This window comes from Triturus cristatus, chromosome 3_1, assembly GCF_964204655.1.
Source record: "Triturus cristatus chromosome 3_1, aTriCri1.1, whole genome shotgun sequence".
Classification (NCBI taxonomy): domain Eukaryota; kingdom Metazoa; phylum Chordata; class Amphibia; order Caudata; family Salamandridae; genus Triturus; species Triturus cristatus.
This window is the reverse complement of record NC_140583.1, coordinates 305,528,508-305,551,583: the sequence shown is the minus strand read 5'-3', so window position 1 is coordinate 305,551,583 and position 23,076 is coordinate 305,528,508. Positions and strand designations below refer to the sequence as shown.

Sequence of the window (23,076 nt, the reverse complement as noted above, 5' to 3'; positions counted from 1 at the left end):
CGGTACAAGACCCATCGCATTATTTAAATGCTATGTATGGCGTCTTTTACGAGAGCGATGTACCCCTCTGGAGCACCTTCGGGTCCCATGGGTCCAATGGCCTTTAATCTGGGGGTTCCTCAGGCCTATGCTCAGGCTCCATTTATGCCATTTTTTCCAGCAACGCTGGCTTGGCATTTCCCGGCGCCGAGGACGTCGACGCCGCTCCCTTCTTCCCCGGCTCCAGATCGACCTCGTTCGACTCCGGCTGCTCCTCTGGATCCGTGTTCAAATCCTGCTCCGTGGGAGTCGGTTGCGGCGCCGCCGATGCCGGTCCTGAGGATTAGGTCCAGGCGAGAAGCACAGAGTTTTGGAGGTGCAAAGGTACCAGGTGGAAGAGATGGAAGAGGGTGAGCCTATGGAGTCAGATTACTTGTTTGAGGAATTGAAAGGGGCGAGTGGTCTTGATTAGTCACCAGAATGGGAGATTACTCCTCCAACTGATACTCCCTCTAAAGATGTGGCTCCTTACCACACGGTCATTAGGAAAGCAGCGGAGCTTTTGGATTTACAGCTGCCAACTGCAGACTTTAAACCAAATATCCTTACTGAGGTTCTACATTCTCTCTCCACTGTGGTAGAGCCTGTACTTCCATTTAATGAGGCCATCACTGAACCAGTCATAGAGGTATGGCGTAAGCCCTTTTCAGCTCCTGCAGTTTCAAAGTCTGTAGCTAGGAGGTACAGGGCGGCTCCAGGAGATCTGGACATTCTTACTTCCCATCCTTCTCCGGAAAGTCTGGTGGTTCAGGCAGCCTGCTCAGAGGTCTTCTGGGGCCTTTCCACAGATTCCTAGTGACAGGGACTCTAATCGGCTAGGAAAGTGTTCTCCTCGGCGAGTATGGCCTTAAAATCAACAAATGCCACCTGTCTCTTGGGCCGTTATATCCACGCTCTCATGGATTCAGCTAAACAGCTCGCTCCAAAGTTATCTGAGGAAGATGGGCAGACACTCAGGCGGCTGCGCGTCATGTTATCCATAGTGGCCTGGAAACTGTGGACTCTGTTGCCAGGATTATGGGCTCCTCGGTCGCCACAAGGAGGAGTGCTTGGCTGAAATCTTAGGAGTTCTCCCCTGATGTGCAGGCAACGTTTCTGGACCTGTCTTTTGATGTTTCTGGGCTGTTTGGGGGGGGGGGGGGGGGGGGGGAAAGGTGGCTGCGGCCTTGGAAAAGTTCAAGGACAGCAAAGCCAAGGCCAAATATCTGGGTATGCAGGCACAGCCTAGAGGTTCTTCTTATAGGAGATATAGAGGTTTTGGGAGGTCGTCCTTTCGGACCTACAGGCAGCCTCAGCAGCAGTAGCAACAGCAGCAGCAAAATACCCTGTATAAGAGCTACAGGGGCAGGATCAGGGGTCGTGCTCGAGGTCAACAGCTCTCCTGTGGAAAAGAAGGTCTGTTATCTTGCCATTCACTCCGCCATTTTGTGCTATACCCTTCATGACTGACCTTCTCTCTCTTTCACGATCACTCTGGAGCTCCACTTTTGACCTCCCACATTCCTGCACGGACGCTCACACCCTGTTCGTGCTTTGACCTGCCACAAACTGACCAGCCCATGTTCAACCAGTCGGACAGGGAGTTTCCCAGATGTTTATCATCTTCACCCTGCAAACTATGCCCTGCAGGCGTCCAACAGCTACCATCTACAGGCCTATCAGATTGACCTCTGCTTGCTGTGTAATCATTCCTCTCGCCTGTGCCCTGCAGGGGTCCAAAAACTACCATCTGCGGACTTATCTGATCGAACTTTACTTGTCGTATAAACATGCTTTCGCCTACACCCTGCAGGGGCCTCACCGCTACCATCTATGGACTTAACAGATTAACCTTTGTTTGACATATAATCATGCCTTTTTCACCTATGCCCTGCAGAGGTCAAACAGCCACCACCTGCTGATTGTATCATAACTGAACATTGCTTGTCTGTAAATTATTGGTGTTTGTTATTGTTCACCTAGCACGCACAGGGTGGGGATGAAGGGTATATAAGGTGCAGAAGCAAAGCACTCAGGAGATTGCCTCTTCAGACAAGCTGCGGGTGTCTGTTGCCGATGCTCTCTCTCCATCTCATGAGATTGTAATAAATATCCTTTCTCTCGGCGCTCCAGTGTCGGTCTCAGTTTGTATCCTGGACCCGTGGACGAAGGGTGGACCCTGCACCTTTGGGTGGTCCCCCAAAAGACCCCCAAATCCAACTCCTCCTCCTCCTCCTCTTCCTCCCTCCCACCACTGCAAAGCAGCCCTAGATCCACCATTCTGGATCATGTTGGTCCTGTAGGGGGTTGTTTTACCCATTTTCTACACGATTGGGAATCGGTCACTACCGACCTTTGGGTTCTAAATCTTGTAGAAAATGGGTACGCTCTACCCTTTCGGGAATAACCTCCGAATTACCCTCCTTGCCAAGGTGCTTGCTCGGAGGACCACCTTCTTCTCCTGCAGGAGGAAGTCCTAATGTTACTAAAAACAAAAGGTGCGATAGAGGTGGTTCCAGAGCAGGAAAGGGGTCAGGGATGCTACTCCCAGTATTTCCTGATGCCGAAATAGGATGGCAGGCTACGTCCAATCCTGGACCTCAGGATCTTGAACCTTTTTCTGAAGCAGGAGAAGTTCAAGATGCTCACCCTTGCGCAGGTTCTTCAAGCGCTGCAACAGGAGGACTGGATAGTGTCGATCGACTTGCAGGATGCGTATTTCCACATCCCCATCCTGAAGTCGTACAGGAAGTATCTCCGTTTTACAGTCGTGTCGCAACATTATCAGTTTGCGGTCCTTCCGTTTGGTCTTACTACTGCACCTCTAGTCTTCACCAGGGTGATGGCAGTGGTGGCAGCCCATCTCAGAAGATCGGGGATTCCAGTTTTTCCCTATCTGGACGACTGGCTGATCAAAGCGGAGTCGCCGGAGACGGTGCTTCATCATCTGCTGGTTACAACCCAGCTGTTGTACAAATTGGGTTTCTCGATAAACATGCCCAAATCACACCTGGTGCCCTCTCAGCGCAACCTGTTCATAGGGGCGGTAGTGGACACTACTGTGTGTCGGGCATTCCCTCCTCCTCAAAGGATTCTCGACATACAGGAAATGATTCCCTTGTTTTACAATGGAGCGGTCGTTCCAGTCCTGTGTGAAAGACAGCGAGTCTTCCAAGACCCTCAGTGCTGCCTGGTGCAGGGTTCCACCTCTAATTCACTTTGGGTTCGCTATCAAAATAACGAGGCAAGCGCTGGAAACTGGAAGACAAGAAAAAGGTTTATTTCTCATGAGGAGATCACGTCAACTGCAGACACCGGGATGTCTGAGGGAGGTGTTATGCTGATAACTCCTTTGGCTCTTCCTTTTCTACAGGTTTGACACAATGCATTTGTTTCATCAACATGGTTACACAAGCTTGTAGTCCCTGCCCCGGGCAGGTTGTCACACAAGCCCAACAGTATTTCTCTTCCCACCCAGGTCAAACAGACAATCTTATCTTGCAGCTGGACCTTGCTTCAGGGTCTAAAACATGTCAGACCGGCCAAATCTAAGAGTCCGTTCTGTTGATAAAAACAGGTCCCATTATTGGTAAAAACAAGTCTTGCTGTTTGCAGTGCAATAAATCATGTTGCAAGAGTCTTTTTGGTGTTTGGAACCTGCTTGTGTAACTAGGTGTAGTGAGGGGTAGAGTGTCCAAAGGTTTGCCTGTAAACAGAGATGAGAGGAAAAACGAGTTTGTGGCAGCAAGTGGCGCTGAGGTTTGTTGCGGCAATAGAGTTTCTAGCCCCCAGCACACATACCAGGTCGGTCAGAGGGTCAGAGGGATGCTAGTAAGGGCAGGGTGAAACAAAGGTGGCCAATAGAGTACAAAATGGCTGTGATAGATTAAAATGACTGTAGCTTATGTGCACATAGAAATATCCACCAGACAAGATGGCGCAGGCAATGTTCACGATTGTCGTTTTGCTTTTAACACCTGAAGGTCCTTAGTCTGCTCGGTCTGTTTGCTTCCTGCATTCTGTTGGTCAACCATGCACGCTGGCACATGAGGGCGCTCCAGTGGTGCCTCCGCAGGCAGTGGTATCAGCACAACGGAGATCGCAGGGAGTCAGTCAGGATCTCCAGAGAAGCTGCAGCTGATCTGTCTTGGCGGGGCCTGGAGGGCAATCTGTCTCAAGGAAAGCCCTTCCATCTACATCCTTCGGTGGCCACAGTGATAACGGATGCATCCACTTTAGGGTGGGGGCGCATCTGGGGGATCTGGAGATCAAGGGTCTTTGGTCTCCAGAGGAAAGGTTGCCTCACATCAACCTTTTGGAGTTGCGGGCGATACGTTTGGCACTCAAGGCCTTCCTCCCTTCCCTTCGCGGTCAGTCGATTCAGTTCCTGACGGACAGCACTACCGCGATGTGGTATGTCAACAAGCAGGGAAGAGTGGGATCACATTGTCTCTGCAGAGAGGCTCTGCGTCTCTGGTCCTGGGTTCAGGATCGCCAGATTTGTCTGATGGCAAATCATCTGGCCGGAGTTCTGAACGTGCGTGCAGACAGTCTCAGTCGGCAGTTCTCTGCCGACCACGAGTGGAGGCTTCATCCGGAAGTGGTTCGGCTCGTCTGTCGGACGTGGGGAACTCCTCGGGTGGACCTGTTTGCCACTCACGAGAATGCTCACTGCCCGTCATTTTGCAGTCTCCAGTATCCGATGCAGGGAGCGTTGATGGACGCGTTTCAGTTGAGATGGAACTCACATCTCCTTTACGCGTTTCCTCCCATACACTTGATTCCTCAGGTTCTGAGGAAGATTCGCCAGGACCGGGCCCAAGTCATATTGATCGCCCCGGATTGGCCAAGAAGGGTGTGGTATACAGATCTTCTCCACCTGCCCTCCGCTCTGTCTCCCTCTGAGGGCAGACCTCCTCTGGCAGTCGGAGGGGCAGGTTCTACAACCCCACCTCCAGAGCTTACACCTTCATGCCTGGAGATTGAACAGGGCAACCTGAATTCTTTTTCTCTCCCGCTTGACATGGTGGATGTTATTTTGTCTGCCAGACGTCATTCTACTAAATCTATCTATTCCTATAGGTGGTCTAAATTTGTTCTTTGGTGCAGAGAGAAGTCTATTGACACTTTGATGGCTCGTTTATCCAACATCCTTCAGTCTGCTCTTTCTCAGCAGGGCTTTGCTGTAGCTACTGTAAAGGGATATTTATCGGCTTTGTCGGCATTCCTTTGCTTGCCGGATCAGCCGTCCTTGTTTAGGTCACTATTGTATTGCGGTTCATTAAGGGCCTTACCAACAAATTTCCACCTACTCCCTTTATTGTGCCTCAATGGGACTTAAATCTTGTCTTAACTTACTTGATGGGTTCTCCGTTTGAGCCCTTGCACAAGTGTCCCATAAGAGTTTTTCTCATTGCCATTACCTCGGCAAGGAGGGTAAGTGAGCTTCAAGCTCTGAGTTCGAAACCCCCGTTCTTGACCATTCATTCATGATACTCAGGACCAAGGCTGCTTTTCTGCCTAAGGTGGTAACTCCTTTCCATCTTGGTCAGTCCATTACCCTTCCTACCTTCGATTTCCCCCCCGCCCCCCCCGCCACCCTTCCAAGGAGGAAGAGCGGCTTCACCGCTTGGACCCTAAGAGGGCGGTGAGCTTTTACCTCGATAGGACTAAAGACTTTCGAGTGGATGACCAGCTCTTCGTGGGCGACCAGCTCTTCGTGGGCTTTGTTGGCTGCAGGAAAGGCAGAGCGGTGCACAAGTGCACCATTTCCAGATGGATTATCTTGTCCATCAAGATATGTTTCTCTTTGGCCGGTAAGGAACTTCCAGGGGGTATAAGGGCTCATTCTACCAGGGCAAAGTCTTTTACATCTGCCTTATCTAGAGGTGTTCCAGTGGAGGACATTTGTAGAGCGACAACTTGGACCTCCCTCCACACTTTCGCGAAGCATTACTGTTTGGATTCGGAGGTGAGGGGGGACGGACACTTTGCTCGTTCCGTCATTCAGGACTTTCTGGTATAGAAGGGTGGACACCCTCCTCCGGGAGTGGGAGTGCTGTGGGAATCTTTTCACAAGGTGAGGAATCCACTGGCAGATGTATCCATCAGAAGACGCTTTTTCTGGTGGATACAGTGGGTGGGAGAGGACAAAGGCAACATGGACCGTGGGAGCACATGTGGAACTGATTAAGCATACTATGTTTTTTTTTTACAAGTTCAACTGGGATAGTCCCAAGTACACAAATAATCACTATTGTAATTCTCATTCGGTCAAAGTGTTGGAGACCGAAGTCTCTATTAAAATAGACATGCCTTGTCCGGTTTGGTTAGTCAAGTATGCAAGTGTACTATTTTGAACAATCTTTTTAGGTTGTTAACACCATAGGGGTTAATTCATTTGGTCCGGTGCTGCCATCTAAACTGTCCCTTTGGCCTAATGTAATTAATGTTTGCTTTGGTAGACTAGGCATGCTATTCAGTTGTTCATAGCCTAGTAGCCCTGTCACCTAATCTGTTTGATTCTGTACTGAGTTGTGGCATAGATTGAGCCATGCCTTTAAGACATCAGGAAATATTAAATGGTAAGAGTAATGCTGCTTATGGCCGCTTCGTACTCTAATTCTCACGATCAGGGAGTGTGCGTACATTTCTTTGCTGGTTCCTTTAAAGCTTACTTTATAGTGAATTTCTCCTTGTTCAGTCAATCAGTTACTTTTGTAAAGCTCTCGGCTACTTTGGCAGAAGTGTCCCGGTGCTCAAAAGCAGGGCGTGAGAATGATAACCAGAATAGCCTGCTTAATTTTGGTCAAAAAGCCCAGGTTTTTAAGTATTTCCTGAAGCAGTGTTTATACTCTGCCATGCAAAGTTTGATTGACAAAAAGTTACAAAGCTTTGCCGTCAGTACAGTAAATGACCTACCTACACGATGGACTTTAGGTAACTTGGGGGATGGGCATAAGTCTGAGGTGGTTAGATCGCAGAGATTCCTCTTTAAATTTGAGGAAGGCTGCTTCAAATGTTCTTGGAACTAGAATATCTGTTGTGTGTCATCTGCATAGGAATTTACCTTCACTCCCCAGGTTTCAATGAAAGTGGCCAAGGGGTCCAGGAAGAGGTTGAAAAGCAGCGAACTGAGTTCAGAGACCTTGGGTACCCAGGAGACCAGGGGTTTAGCAGAGGCAGAGAAAGGCTAGAGGAAGGCATGTTGTTGGCTTTCTTCCAAGAAAGAGTTAGTCCTGGACAGAACTGTGCCCCGAAAACCGAGTAGACTTAATTTGTTAAGCAAGGTGGAGTGTGCCACCATGTCGAAAGCTGTCGACTGGTTTAACAGTGTGACCATGGCAGAGGCTCGCTGTCCAGAGTTTCACTTATGGACTCAGACACTTCTAATAAGGCAGTTGCAGTGCTGTAGCCAGCACTGAAGCTAGATTGAGCATCATGTAGCATACAGTATGCCACAACGCAGGATGAGAGTTGGGGATTTACTAGCTTCCCTAAGAATATAGCAGGAGCTGGAAGTAGTAAAAATGGTCCTGAAGTTGTTAGGCACACTAGGGTCTGCATTGTTTTTTTTCCTGCATGGTTTTTTTTCAGGGATGGAAACTACCTTCTCCAGTTGCACTTGAGCTTTTTACTAGGGGTGGGCAGAATTTGCGTAGTCGCGCTACGCAAAGCTCCGCGAAATGGTAAAAATCTCCGCGAGCATGTAGAAATTCCGCGAACACGCGGAATAGCTTGTTCACGATACTTTTTTCCTGTTCCCGAACACTGTTTGCGTGCTCGGGGAGACTATCTCGCGAACATGCATTTTGAGAACGCGAACATGCAAGAAATTCCGCGAAGCTACGGAAATCGGAATTTTGGGCAATTCTGCGTTCTCCGCGGAATGCGAAATTACCCAAATTCCGCAAGCAGAATGGAATTTACTGCCCAGGCCTACTTTTTACAGAGAATTCTTCCAGCTCTTAGGGCAGGGGAAACCCAGGGAGCAAATGGCTTGGATATTTTAGCAGTGCACATTTTCAGGAGTGCAAAAAGATCCGCCGCCTTGGAGATTGATTAATTAAAAAAATCACGTTGCTCTCTGGGTTGCCTGTGCATCAGTGGCGGCTCCTCGAGGGAGTGCTGTGGGACGGGTAGGGTGTGGGGGGGGGGGGGGGGGTGTAGTAAACTCCGGCACATGGCCGACCGGAGCTAATTAAATAAATGAATTAATTAAACAAATCACATTGCGCAAGCTGCAACGCCAAATGGCGATGCAGCGCGCGCAATGTAATTTTTTTTATTTATTCATTTACTTGCCTCCGGTCGGCCGTATGCCGAAGTTTACTACACCCCACCCTGACCGTCCCCCGTCCTGCCCTATCGGGGTCCCCGGAGCACTCCCTCGAGGAGCCGCCACTGCTGAGCATGCGTGAAGTCAGGATTGCACCGTGCACAAGGTATTCCTTTGTAACCTTCCTCCAATTTCTCTTCATTTCAGGTGTAGTCTAATTTTAAGGACCATAGAATATAAACTGTTCACATCTCGTTCATTTCTATGTTAACAGATTGACAACAATGTTGGAACACAAAGCTTTGCGTTTATTTGTAAATGGAACCGCCATTATCAAAGTGGTATTCGAGTGTTGCTTTTCACTACGTTTGTCTTTCCGTTAATTTCATTTGAAAGGAAGCTATGCAATACCTTTACGAACCTTCAGGCAACGATTCTTGGCTGCAATACTTTACATTTCTTTTAAGGAAGAAATAAAAAACATACTGCCTATCAAATTGTCAGGGGAACACCAAATGATGGCTTTCTAAAAGCAATCATGTCTGTATTGAATCACTGTTTTTTCTCCTATTCGGAGTAGGGGGCGGGGTGGGAGACAGGATAGACGGAGAGGTGAGGTAACACAGAGTAGAAAAATAGCGCAGCCAGCAGTGTCTGCATAATAGTGCATGTGACAAAGGCAACACGGACGGGAGGGAAGTGGCAAAGGCAGCATGGACAGCGGGAGGGAGGGGCAAATGCATCACGGACATCAGAGTGTAAGATGGGGCAAAGGCACCATGTACAGCATAAGAGAGGCAGGGGCTAGGCAACACAGACAGCTGGAGGAGGAAGGGTTGATGGGGGCAAGCCATCACGGAATAAGAGCGAAACTGATGCATGTGAATTAATAGGAAAACAACCTGAAAAAACGCATTAGAGGAAAGCAAATCATAGAAAAACAATTTTTATGGAAATGCAAATAAAAAAATTAAAGGAAACGTTTAAAAGGAAAGATACTTTTAAGGAAAAATCCAAAATCACATTTAACTTGGGTGTACCTTAGGGGGATAGTGAGGGTTTTTTGGGTTCAGGGATGGGTGTTTAGTGGTGATGAGGGCATTTTTGAAGTTGGGTAGGCGTCCTTCAGACTAGAAAGGGTTTTTAGGTCTCGGCTAGCGTAGGCTGCGCAGACATGCGCAGTCTCGCTGGCGAGATTCAATGAGTTAGGGTAGATTTCGCTAGCTGGGTTTAAGCTCCGCCCCTCTTTTCCATTGGCTGGCGTCACCGTTTATGCTAAACGGTGGCCAGCCATTGGAAAAGAGCGTCTAGTGACGTACACTTTTCTCTTTTAGAGCCGTCCCAGTTGGACTGGCTCGGTTGCCTTACGTGTGTGGTAAAAGCTTTCTTATCTTTATGGGGCCATGCGTTTCAAACATATGGCCCCATAAAGACAAGAGATCGGCTGCAGCGCGGTCCTCTTTCACTTTCGGGACGCGTTGCTCTGCTTTGTTTATACTCTACACTGGATGACCCTTTAATCTATAGGGGAAATAGTGCTTCCTGATCAAACAAACCATGCACGTACACATTCCCTGTACTATCTGACGCGCATGTTGACATTTATGGACAGTACTGGTGTCCTTGTATTAAAATACAATTAATGTGTAGTGGAAATAGAAGACGGCGCTTGCGGAGCCAGAAGTCTACGTACACTGCATGGGGCTGTACAGCCGCTGGCGCGCAGATGATCCCACCCGAGTCTGCCCGCCTCCACTCACTACTCTCACCCCTCCCAGCCCATCAGCCAATCAAGCACACGGTATAGCGCTCCCGGTGCTGTGGCTTGAATTGTTTCATTCCTGGCAAGGGGCACATTTACTGTCTGAAGGAGGAAAAGCATGGAAGCCTCGCTGCAGCGGCCAACGCAAGACACTTGCACGAGGTTTCAGAGGTGGCGAGTCAGGTCCTACCTGGCAGTGCCTTCTGGTATACCGCCCACTCCTCCTCACCACCTGGCAGACATCTTACACAGCCCAACGTAACACCATGAGAGCTGGGCAGGACAAGGTGTAGGCCACAGCTTCTGGCGACTGAAAGAGAGGACGGACTAATGTAGGGAATCTTGTTGTTTTTCTACCACTGCATTTTAAACGTTTGCTTATTTTCCTGTCGCTTGATAAAACCAAATTCGACAGCGTATGTAGTAACTTAAGCTGGGCGTCTTTCCAAATGTTTTGGAGGAAAAATAATAATGTTTTCGTTGTAATTGGTCATTAACTTGATTTGAAGAATTGCATTTAGCAAGATGGCAGGCGCCTCGCTTCTAGTGCAGTGAAGTCCCTTGCCACAAACATCTCCAATTTCGAACGTCCCAAGGCAGCCACCGCCTTCCAACCAAGGGGGATATTTTATCCGAAGCATTAGATGCTGATCACGGGTGTGTGGGTGGAAGTTAGGAGACCTGTCCAGGGTATGTTTTTTGGAAGTCATTCTTCACGTTATGTGGAGAGCTAGCAACTAAGCAGCACTAGTTTTTTCTTTGTATTCACGGTCACCCACTTACGGTGCATGACTAAACGTCTTGTCCAGCCAGCGAAGTACTCTGAGCTGGCCAGCCCCAGAATGCAGCAATGCACGCTGAAGTGCTAGAGAGTACCACTTCGGCATGTTTTTTTGTTGTTACCCAGAATTGCAAATCAAACACAATTGTTTTCCACGTCACTTCAGCCGATTCATTTGTTTTTCACTGCTGACGTCCCTTGAATTCACTTGGCTGCGTGTCACACACCTGGTCTCTGGATGCAAGCTGTTCACCTGGACGCAAGCAAAGGAGAGGGTTCCAAAGCGCATGCGCGTTGTTCTTGCTCTCCTTGGTGGCACACCCAGCTAGCAGCTAGTAGACGTGTCTGGCATTGGCTGCAAAGACCCTTCCTTAATCGATAGTTGATGTGAGGTGACGGCGCTGGCACCCTCAACGCTCTTGGGGGTTACGTTGTAGTCCCGTGCAGAGCTAGAGGCTCACCTAACTGCAGATACCTTTTTGCAGCCAATTGTGTGAACAACTTTATATTAACTATTGTTTACTTAAAAAATGGCAGGCATTTACGTTTGCTTTCCTCCAATCCTCGTGTTGCTTCTCTGGTCTTCCTGTCCTTCCTCATGCTGCTTTCGTCTATCTCATCTACCTTCACCTGTGTTGTTTTCGCCTCACTCCAGCCCTCCTGTGTTGCGTCTGTGTTTTTTCCATCCTCCCCCTCCCTGTTACTTTTGCTCCACCCATTTGCTTCTGTTCCTCACTTTACCGGCTGACTAAAATATAAACACTTTTGCATGTTTTGTTTTCTTTTTAGTTACATATTCAACTCGGTTTTGTGACTAAAAAGCACAAAAAGTGCAAGCATTAGTTTGCAGGTGCGCATGTGTTGTTTGAGGGCCTACAAAATACCAGGCAGCCACATCACATGCTTTTTTTTCTTTGGGTAATATTTCCCCACTCTGCATACCATTGCTGAAAATCAATAGCATAGCCAATAGATAAAGGTGAGAACTACTTTCTTTGCCAATGCTTGATTGTCAATGTCTATGCTTTCATGTGCTTCCAGTGAGCGAAAAAAGCATTAAAAATGCAATAGGTCTCGCCTTTTATTAAGTTAAAGCCATTTGCTTTGCTATACAATACCATTAGAAAAGCAAATGGCTTTAACTTAACCAAAGGCGCGACCTGTTGCATTTTCAATGCTTGTTAGGGTTCTGTGGGCAGGGGTGTGGAATTTAATAAAATATCTACTTGTCCATGGGGCACGTTGCTGCATAAATCTACTTGTCCTGTAACATAATCCACTTAACCCTTTTGTGCCATGTAATGCGGTAACAAATTATGGCAGCAATCTCATTATATAAGAGCTCCGACATAGGCTTTCTGATTATGCCAGGGCTCGTACCATAGTAGTGTTTGGATACTTGCAACCCCCTTATGCTGCCACGTTTCCACAGAGCTACACTGAGACTGAAGGTAATGGTAAGCAACAGTTTCAGGGCTGGAATGCCCTTTTGAGTCTGTGCAAACCTACTAACTTGCATGTTTTAAGGGTTTTGAACAACTCTTCTCTAATCTTTTCCCACAATGGCAAACATAAAAACTTTTTCCAGGGTTGTGAAAAAAAAGTAGTTGGAGGGAAGGTCAACTTGTAAACACTCAGATTTTTCACATGAGCAAATGTACACCTGCATATTTACTCGTGCTAAAATGCAGTACACAAATAGTTTCTAGGTGTACTATTTCTTGGCCTACTTCTGTAGTCTTGTGAATTCACGGAAGCTGTATATCTGCACCTAATGCAAGGACATGGATGCACTTTTGAGACTTTATTTAATAATTGGGGCCCCTAATTAGGTCTGGTTTTAATAATGACATTTTTTGTTTGTTGAGTTTCTTTCTCTCTCTCTGTCTAACGGCTAGCTTCACTGTGAGTAACAGCATTCTGTTTTTACAAGGAGCATATCGACACACAGTAGTTTTGTTCAGTGTCAAACTACTGTGGCAATGTGTGCTTTTTGAGACCAGAAGAATTTTTGCTTTTGCCAATGTTTGCTATAGTGGTGAGGGCCCGGCAGCTCCCACACGAATAAGCTTTTACAAAAACCATATCAAAACAAGTCGAGCATCGACAAAACCAAAAGGCTGACCAACAATTTCAGACCTAATCTCTTTACCAATGCTTGTTTATTTTTGTTTTCCATAATCATATTAAAACTGGTTACACTGATTTTCCATTATGAATATTTTTGGGAAATACTAGCATACATCAACACATTTGACTAAATGATGCTGCAAATAAATGGTACCTAAAACTTTGCAGTACTTTAGTGAAATGTTGCATTTTTTTGTAAACATTTTATTTTGAGAGCAAAGAATCATCAATCTTGCTTACAAGCTTCTGCAAATATTTGCATCTAATCGGAGCATTCTGGGAGCATTATACATAGCCTCATATTAATAAAACATTGAAAACGTGTGTCCACATTTTTATACTGGAACCACTGTCAGTGATGCTGTTTGAGCTTACAACATTCACTTAGAGCGCTCACCATAATAATAAAGGCATTAATGAACCATAAATACGAGTTTGAACAGCATTAACTCATGGATATAAATATTACCTTAACTGCAGGCAATACCTTTCCCTGATCTATAATGTGGTACTGTTACCTGGCAGCCAAAGGGTTTTTGCTGTAGGGAGTTGGGCCTACTTGTCCCAAGGACAAAATACACATGAAAACGTGTTGCCCTTGACCCCAAACAATGTCCCAGGCGTCCGGCTATAGGAATTCCACATCCCAGTATGGGGAGAGTGAAGGGGTGTAGAAAGGATTTGGGGTTTAATAGTTTGTGGAGTTTAGGGGTGGTAAGAGATTTTAAGGGTTCAGTTCTAGATGGAACTTAGGCATAGAAATGTTCTTTGGGTTCAGGGATGGATGAAGTTTAGGGAAGGAAGAGCTTTTAGGTTTCAGATATAGGATTAGTTTAGGGGTTAGGGATAGGTAGGATTTATGGCTGCTGAGTGGGTCAGTAAATTAAATGGTACTGAAGTACTTGTTTACAGTGTACAAGGTATAAATACAAAATGATGATCCCTGAAGTGATGCACTGAAATAAATGCCTCAGTCAAAAATGTTTTCTGATAGTGAGACTTTCAACCATTGCGTTTACAACTTACAAAAAAATAAGCATGGAGAAGCCAATTTAGAACAAAGGCATTCTATGAATTGGTTTCTATGAAATGGCTTAATGCCATTTGTCCTGAAAATTCACATTAAACAGTTAAGGTGAAACTGTTTCTCAGTAATGGTATTCTATTAAATCGGTTTTCTATGAAATCAGATGTAACCGTATGAAACATGGAAGGAGAGAAGTACACGAGGGAGCTGGATTAAAAAAGACGTTCTCTGGTAGATTACCCAAACACACAGAAAAAAGTATCACCTAAAAAAAAAGTGAGCACTGAAGGACGCAAGTAATTCTCCAGTAGAGGAGCAAACACATGAAGAGTAAGGGAAACTTACAGCAGCCGGTAAATAAGAAGTAATGATTGACAATGAAGACAACCAATGGTAAGTAATGGGTAGGGTGTAAGCTGACCTGTATAGAAAACAAAATATCTCTACAAGTAATAAGGCACTCAATGGCTTAGGCAAGACCTATAAAGTATGGGGCAAATGGGATGGGGAGACTAAAAAAAGGGTGACCTCACCACAGGCCAAACACCCACGCTTAGGGCATCAACATTAGTTCCAAGGTTAAATATCCGTGAATCATAGATAATGACTCCAGGTATAATTTGCGGGGATGGGGCCTCTAGAAGACCAGTCTCTTCCTCCTGCACCTGGCTGAGTGACCGTATTGGAACCCCATCATGCTTTCTTCGTAGATCAATGCAAAGTTCCTCAGTGTTCCTCAATGAAGTTATTACTTTTCACACCCACTACCAGCTCCCTATACATGAACAAATCCATTGAACATAGACAGGCACGCTATTGTCGAGCAGACTACAGAATACCTTAAGCATAGAACAGTTATGGACAATCCACCTATAGGACGAGTGCCCAGCTGGTTGGATTTCTTAAGTGAGATCATTCCTTTGGTGGAACTGTAGTTTATTTGTTTTTTTTGTTACTATTTCTCATTAAGTGGAGGATCCAGTTATTACTCTCTAATCACGCACAGTAAAGTCTATCCAGTCAGCACTGTTACTTTTGGGCCACTTTCTTTGTTTACTATTGGTTCCTTTAACCCCTTCGCTGCTGCGGACATTCCGCTGCAGCGCTGGGGGGGGGCAGGGGGGCAGCGCGGCGGGCCTGTGCTCATGACGGAGCCGCTCCGTCATGAGCCACAGTTGAGCTGTGCTCATGACGGAACGGTTCCGTCATGACTCTGCCCATTTGCGTTGTCGCCCCGCACAGGCGGGGAAACAGCGCCGCGCAGGCGGAGCGGCCGCCGACAGGATTGTCATGACGGAACCGTTCCGTCATGAGCACACGGCAACCGTGGCTCATGACGGAACGGTTCCGTCATGAGCAGGGAAGGGGTTAATTAGATCAATCCAAACCAGGAGGTTTTAGTACTTCCTTAGGCTGAGAGCCCGCACAAACAGTTTTATAGTGCTTAATCAGAGAGGCAGTAAAAACATGCTATCAAGTCTCTCTAGGTCTTGGGTACTCGCACACATTTTCCCAGGGCCCAAAAAGTTTTGTCTGATGTGACTGAGGCGGCGCTGATGCAAGCAGTGATAGTCAGGGGGAGGAAGGGGGTAATATGGAGGTACGGTGTGGGTGTCGGGAAAGTGAAGCATATACATTTAGTGGCTGCATTGCACAATGAGAACCAGCTTCCCTACTTTAGCAAATTGTGTGATCCTGGGCAATTGTTATCTTTCACTTTCCGTCCTTTTTTTTGTTTTCGTATCTAAGAGCACCCCGAAATTCATGACTTAAGGATGTATGCTGCACAAAACCTTTTCCTGTGTTTGATTTAATAAAGCATAATGTTGTTCATGTATCGTAATAACCCAGGCTGCCCAACGAGCACACAACAGCTGACTTACCTCTTATTTCGCTATTGGCAATGTTGTCCGGGTGGGGTTGGGGATATTCATGCTTCTAAATTGAAGTTTGAAAAATATCACAAAAATTCTCAATGCACTGATATACACTGATGTACTAAAGTGAAGCGGTTCTGCATGTTAATAAAATAAAATTTTGAAGAAACTTTGTCATATTTTTACTCTTTTGCTGCAAGATGTCTTAAAGGTGTTGCTAAAGCTAAGTGGTGCAGGACTCCCTAGTCACTTGTTACTTTAACATCAGTTAACCTTTAAATACTTACCTGTTTATTTAAGGTTTTTAAAGGTACACTGTGAAGTCGAGTAAACAGCAGCCCAGTGGACCAGTGGAATTATTATTCTGTTTGTTAAAGGTTGCAAAACCCCTGTAGGTCAGACATTTTCGAGCTTTAAAAAAGAAAATGTTTAGACAATGAAGTCCTACTATTCGAAGTGCTAGACCGAATGATAAAATGCCTATTTTCTATTATGCATGTCCTCTCTCTAGCACTTAATTTTAAGAATAAGGGCATGGGCAGTTTCATTGGGTGCCAAATACCAGGGTTGCATAATCTTGCTTTCAACTCGTTTGCCTATAATCTATCACCAGGCACTTCTATCTCTTTATCTCACTATTGCAGGTTTTTTTATTTTTCAGTGTTTTTCTATTTTTGTCTTCCTCCTTTATCCCTTTTTTTTTATTTGTATTTGTTATCCCTCTTGCTCAGTCTGTTGAGGAAAATTAAATTCTGGCCCTCAAAATTGAATGACGCCAGGCCTCCCCTGCAGCCAGTGGCTAAAATTAAGCAATGATATTTTCTCCTATTATACCAAATACACTTAAAGGAAAGTAACCATGGATTACAGTTTCAGACTTGCTAATCATCCTTATACATGTTCCAAAAGTGAGCTTCGGTTTTCAACTCGCACTAGGAGTCCTAGTTGTCAAGGCAAAGTTTGGAGTGACCAGTTATTTGGTCCACCATAGATCCGTAGTCTGGGTGAGGGTCCACCACAGTTTAGAACAGTTATGTTCATGGGCCAAATGAGAAGTAACTGGAGCAACAGATCGGTCTTCCTCCTCAGTGGGATCCCTGCAGTGCTTTAACAGGGCAGGTTCTGAGTACCTGCACTTGAATTTCAAAAACAGAGTACCTGCTCTTTGCAGGAGGGGTGCCTACTCCAGCTAGCAGCTACTCTGAGCTGGAATAGTGAGTACTTGCACTCTATATTTACATTTATAACAGTGGATTCCTGGTGATGTCAAAGTTTTGGACCCATATTTCCTAAATAGATATTGGATTGTGATGGTGAAATCCTTAAGTGAGAAGGGCTATGGCACTCACTGCTAGTTTCTCTCTGGTTGTTCCTCTGCTTAGTCCTCTTCCTCCTCATCCCATTTCTATCCTGTGCATCAGGTCTTTGTGTGAATAATTCTCCTTCTCAGGTGTCAATCACTTTCCTGTGCCCAAAGGACAATTCCTCTTTAGCACTGATACACTCCATTCCTGAGCTCATTTTGATACTGTGTCCCTTCATATCTAGGTTTGTGTTTGTACATTCACACACATGCATAGAGTACCACTGTGGTGCAGATCTCTTGCGCACACCATGGAGAAAGAAGCCAGTGTTGTCTCGACCCATGAATGGTAAAGTACACGACTAGCTCTCAGCACACCTTCCTATCCACCCGCCTCTTTGCCGTTGGCTGTTTGAGCCAAACCACAATTTGGCAGTGTTCTCTGTGGTTCCTCTGTAGGACTCCTTCTTAGAGTGGCTTATTGCTGCTTGTCCTACAAACAGGCTGGTAGTATGTGCATCTAGAGCCCAATAGCTGTTAAGTATTCCGAAGTTGATTTTGGCCCCCGTTTGTAACCAGTATAAGCTTTGCTAGTCTTCTGAATCCTTTCTCTTGCTTCTGCATCCCTCTAATTAACCTCTGTGTGCGCGCTTTGCTCTATATATCATTTTTTGTAGGGTTAGCTGCAGGATGCTTGTCGGAGTGGTTGTGAGAGACCTGTCTGCCTCACGAGCGTTGAGCCTGTGTATTTGAATCTTCGGTGTGTAGATTTGGGTTTGTTTTATTTGTGTGTGTGAGGTGGTGTTAGACCGTCTTATACGTGGTACTCCTGCTGTTGGAGGGCTTTGCACGTAAGCTTTTATAGCTGCAGTTGAAAAAGTCTTCTGGTTGCTTAGGGGTTAAAAATGCTTTATTGAGAGAAAGAGAGCGCGGTTTCGTGTGGGCGATGGAAGTGAAATACAGTGTACTTTTTAAGTGTGTGTAATGGCTTTCTTGTCCCCCAGGTTGTAATATTATCTGGTCTTCATGGGACAAGGCTGTTCGTTTCCCGAGCTCTGCGTGTGAATTTCACTCGTGCCCGTGGTTGGTTGCAGAAGGAGGAATCTGAAGTGGCAAGTGAACCGGGGGGCCCCACACAAGTGTCTAATCCTCGGCGCTGAGCCTTCGAGACTGCTTCTACGGAAGGATAGAACCGAGCAGGTGACGGCATGCATGCCAAGAAGGTGTTGACAGGCAAGAGGAGAGCGAGTGTTGTAAAGTAGAAAAGAAGGATCAAATAACACTGGCTTGCTTTTGGGAGGCCTTAAGCTCGGTATTTTTAAAGTGTCAAGGATCCCGGAGATTGGTCCCCGTGAGCCATAAATGGTAGCAAACGCGAATATATTCTATTGTAGCGAGTCTTTTTCCAAGGCAGTTACCCGACTACCAGGGCCAGACACCGTGCGGGCAGAAGCGAGGGAGCGGACGGTGGACCCATTCGACGCTTTGGAGGGTGATCACGGGGTCACTGCCAACCTCGAACCTTTTCTAGGATTGGCACCCTCTGTGTCACCGTGAGGCTCTGCGTGAGGCATAGAAGATCGTTCTCTTCAGAGGCCCGTGATGGACAAGTTACTTACCTTCGGTAACGCTTTTTCTGGTGGATACAGTATCTGCCTGTGGATTCCTCACTTTGTGAATATCCCCTGCGCCAGCAACATTGGGAAAGTTTTGTAGCTCTCCACGCCGACGAGGTCGACATCACAGAAGCACGGCTCCGCTCGCGGCTCCGCTGACGTCACTGGATCCATAAGAAGACCTCGTCGGCGTGAGGACGTCAGTTCCGTCCTTTTTTCCGTGCCTTCGAGGCACACAGACGGAATGACAGCAACAGCAGTATACACAGTACATAATAAACAAAACAACACACAGTGTGAAGATAATGCAGGAAGGCAAAAGAAATAGCACTCTTCCTTTGACAATAATAAATTTCTTTTGAAACATCATTATTGTAGGTATTAAAGGGTGGATAACGGGGAGGCGGGTGGGTCAGTGAGGAATCCACAGGCAGATACTGTATCCACCAGAAAAAGCGTTACCAAAGGTAAGTAGCTTGTTCTTCTGATGGATACATCTGCCAGTGGATTCCTCACCTTGTGAAAAGATTCCCACAGCAGTCCCACTCCCGGAGGAGGGTGTCCACCCTTCTATACCAGAAAGTCCTGAAGGACGGAGCGAGCAAAGTGTCCGTCCCTCCTCACCTCGGAATCCAGCAGTAATGCTTCGCGAAAGTGTGGAGGGAGGCCCAAGTTGCCGCCCTACAAATGTCCTCCACAGGAACACCTCTAGACAAGGCAGTTGTGGAAGACTTTGCCCTGGTAGAATGAGCCCTTATACCCTCTGGAGGTTCCTTACCGGCCAAAGAGTAACAAATCTTGATGCACAAGATAATTCATCTGGAAAGGGTGTGCTTGTGCACCGCTCTGCCTTTCCTGCAGCCAACAAAGCCCACGAAGAGCTGGTCATCCACTCGAAAGTCCTTCGTCCTATCGAGGTAAAAGCTCACTGCCCTCTTCGGGTCCAAGCGGTGAAGCCGCTCCTTCTCCTTGGAAGGGTGAGGGGGAGGATAGATGGTAGGAAGGGTAATCGACTGCCCCAGATGGAAAGGAGTTATCACCTTAGGCAGAAAAGCAGCCCTGGTCCTGAGTACCATTCTTTCGGCATGAATGGTCAAGAACAAGGGTTTTGAACTCAGAGCTTGAAGCTCACTTACCCTCCTTGCTGAGGTGATCGCAATGAGAAAAAACGTTTTGAAAGACAACCGTCTCAAGGGACACTTGTGCAAGGGCTCGAAAGGAAAGCTCATCAGGTAAGTTAAGATAAGATTTAAGTCCCATTGAGGCACAATAAAAGGGGTAGGCGGAAACTTATTGGTAAGGCCCTTAACAAATTGTATATAAATAGGTGACTTAAATAAAGACGGCTGATCCGGAAAGCAAAGGAAAGCCGACAAAGCTCATAAATATCCCTTTACAGTAGCTACAGCAAAGCCTTGCTGAGGAAGAGAAAGAGCAAACTGAAGGATGTTGGATAAACGAGCCCTCAAAGGGTCAATAGACGTCTCACCGCACCAAAGAACACATTTAGACTACCTATAAGAATTGATAGATTTAGTGGAATGACGTCTGGCAGACAAAATTACATCTACCACATCAGGCGGGAGAGAAAAAGAATTCAGGTTGCCCCGTTCAATCTCCAGGCATGAAGGTGTAAGCTCTGGAGGTGGGGTTGTAGAACCTGCCCCTCCGACTGCCAGAGGAAGTCTGCCCTCAGAGGGAGACAGAGCGGAGGGCACGAGGAGAGGTCGAGAAGATCTGTATACCACACCCTTCTTGGCCAATCCGGGGCGATCAATATGACTTGGGCCCGGTCTTGGCGAATCTTCCTCAGAGCCCGAGGAATCAAGGGCATGGGAGGAAATGCTTAAAGGAGATGTGAGTCCCATCTCAACTGAAACGCGTCCGCCAAAGCTCCCTGCATCGGATACTGGAGACTGCAGAATGACTGGCAGTGAGCGTTCTCGTGAGTGGCAAACAGATCCACCCGAGGATTTCCCCACGTCCGAAAGATCCGAAAGATGTGACGAACCACCTCCGAATGGAGTCTCCACTCGTGGTCGGCAGAGAACTGCCGACTGAGACTGTCTGCACGCACGTTCAGAACTCTGGCCTGATGATCCTGTGCCCAGGACCAGAGACTCAGAGCCTCTCTGCAGAGAGAACGCGTCCCCACACGTCCCTGCTTGTTGACTTACCACATCGCGGTAGTGTTGTCCGTCAGGTCTTGAACCGACTGACCAGGAAGGGAGGAAGTCCTTGAGTGCCAAACGTATCGGCCGCAACTCCAAAAGGTTGATGTGAAGCAACCTTTCTCCAGTATTGAATCTTTCATAGATTCACATGCTTGTATCTTCCCCGTCGTCATGATGGGAGTCTCACGGTAACAGAATGACCACAGCAGTACTAGAAAAACTGCATTGAAAAATCCCATAGGGAATCACATTATTTGGTAACCAAACCTCATCATTATTTGGTCCAAAACTCAGCCAATCTGCTATTAGCCCTGACATCACACTCCCCAGCAGAGCCATCACACCTCAGATTTCCAACCACCTTCGTGTGAGAAGGAGTCTCCCTGAGCCTTGCTCAGTTTTGTTCCTGAGTGAACTTTTGACCTTTTCAACTGAAAGTTCTTTCTTCTGGATTTAAGGTACTGTTTTACATCTTATACCTATTATGGCTGAAAGCTCTAAAAAGAGGCTGTTCAGGCCCTGCAGATCCTGTGGGAAGCCTAGACTGTATTCTGAAGATCCCCACAAGGACTGCTTGTACTGTCTTCATCCTAAACATGTGCTTAAAGACTGCAAACACTGCAGAACCTTTTCTGCAAAAACTCGAGACAGGGAGGCACGTTTACTGTTGTGGCTTCAAAAAAAGGTCACTTCAGATTCTGACTCTGAAGAGGAGGTTAATACTCCGTCTTCTAAGAAGAGGAAACCTTCTGCTTCTGAGGAAAAAGTGGAACTTAAAAAGCAAAGACAAAGAGGCTTCTTCGTCTTCTCTTCATCACACTCGTCTGAAAAAATCCTCAGAGTCAAGAGAGGTGTCTTCAGCTCCATCTACGAAGATTGGAGCGTCGCCGGCACTGATTTCTATGAAGACGTCGACAGCTCCGTCGACGACTACTTCGTTGACTACAATCTCGACGACTATAGCTGCGTCGACGACTAAAACACCGTCGTCGAAGAAGGGTTCGTCGACTACTCCAACGACCTCGACGACTCAGTCGACGACCAAGTCGACGACCACCTCGTCGACGAGAATACGTATTTCCTTGTCGACGAGAACTCCGTAGACGGGAGCTCCGTCGACGACGTCTTTTAAATCTCCAAAGGCAAAGTCAACGATTTCATTGAAGTCCATTCCACCGTCGACGGGCTCGTCGACGATGAAGAAATCTTCAGATTTCACAGGCTGGACAAAAATTTCTCCGCTTCCTCCATCAAATCTGCTGGAATTGCAGTCAGAGGATGAAGAGTCATCAGGAGTGGCTTATAGCCCTTCCCAGCTTCAGATAAAGAGTCAGGAAACGAATGAAGCAGAATATCAGGAAGTTCAAGAGGTGTTCTCATTCCAAGATCGTCCAGTGCATGAATTGAAAATCTTTTCAGCAAACATATGATTATGAGGAAGAAGCACAGCCTGATGTGAGAGAAGAATCTGTCTCGATGCCAATTTCTCTAGTGACTGACTTACGTCTCATGATCAACGACTATTACTGATGTTTTCCTGAAGCTAACACCCCAGCCTCGAAGTCTTCAGCCGGTACTACTCAAGTTCAAGTAACTCATCCTCCTCCCCTTTTTTCAGCGCAAAAAATTCCATCTCCTCCTATTATTACAATCAGGGATGATTGAGCGGAGAGTGATGCAGAGCAACCAGAAGAAGGGGAACTCCTTCAGGAAAATCCAGTTGGGATAGAATGGGATCAGTACATTCTACCTACTAAGCCGTCTCCATCACCATCGCCAGCAAACTCTCCTCCACAGGATATTGGAAGATTCCATGATATCATGGAGAAAGCCTCAAAGAGATTTGAACTTTCACTTCCAGTACAAGAAGCTGAGTGTTTTCTCTACGATTTTAAAGAGGAATCAAGAAAATCCATCAGAGCGATTCCTATTATTGATCACATTTGGAAGAGGGATTGAAAATAATAAAGAATCCGGCCTCGGTTGCTGCCTCGGTACCAAGAATAGAGAAAAAATATCGAGCCCCAGAATCATCTCCAGCTTGCTTAATTGGCCATCCGCGGCCAGAGTCTGTAGTGATGCAAGCCGCTCAAAGACAATCGAAAAACCC

The 23,076-nt window shown here is 46.6% G+C and overlaps 1 protein-coding gene across 8 annotated transcripts in view; it reads left to right on the top strand.

The window, feature by feature from the left end:
* ZNF609 (zinc finger protein 609) overlaps positions 1-23,076 on the top strand; it is an 873,827-nt gene that overhangs the window by 319,522 nt on the left and 531,229 nt on the right. The gene's annotated exons all lie outside the window — the stretch shown is intronic.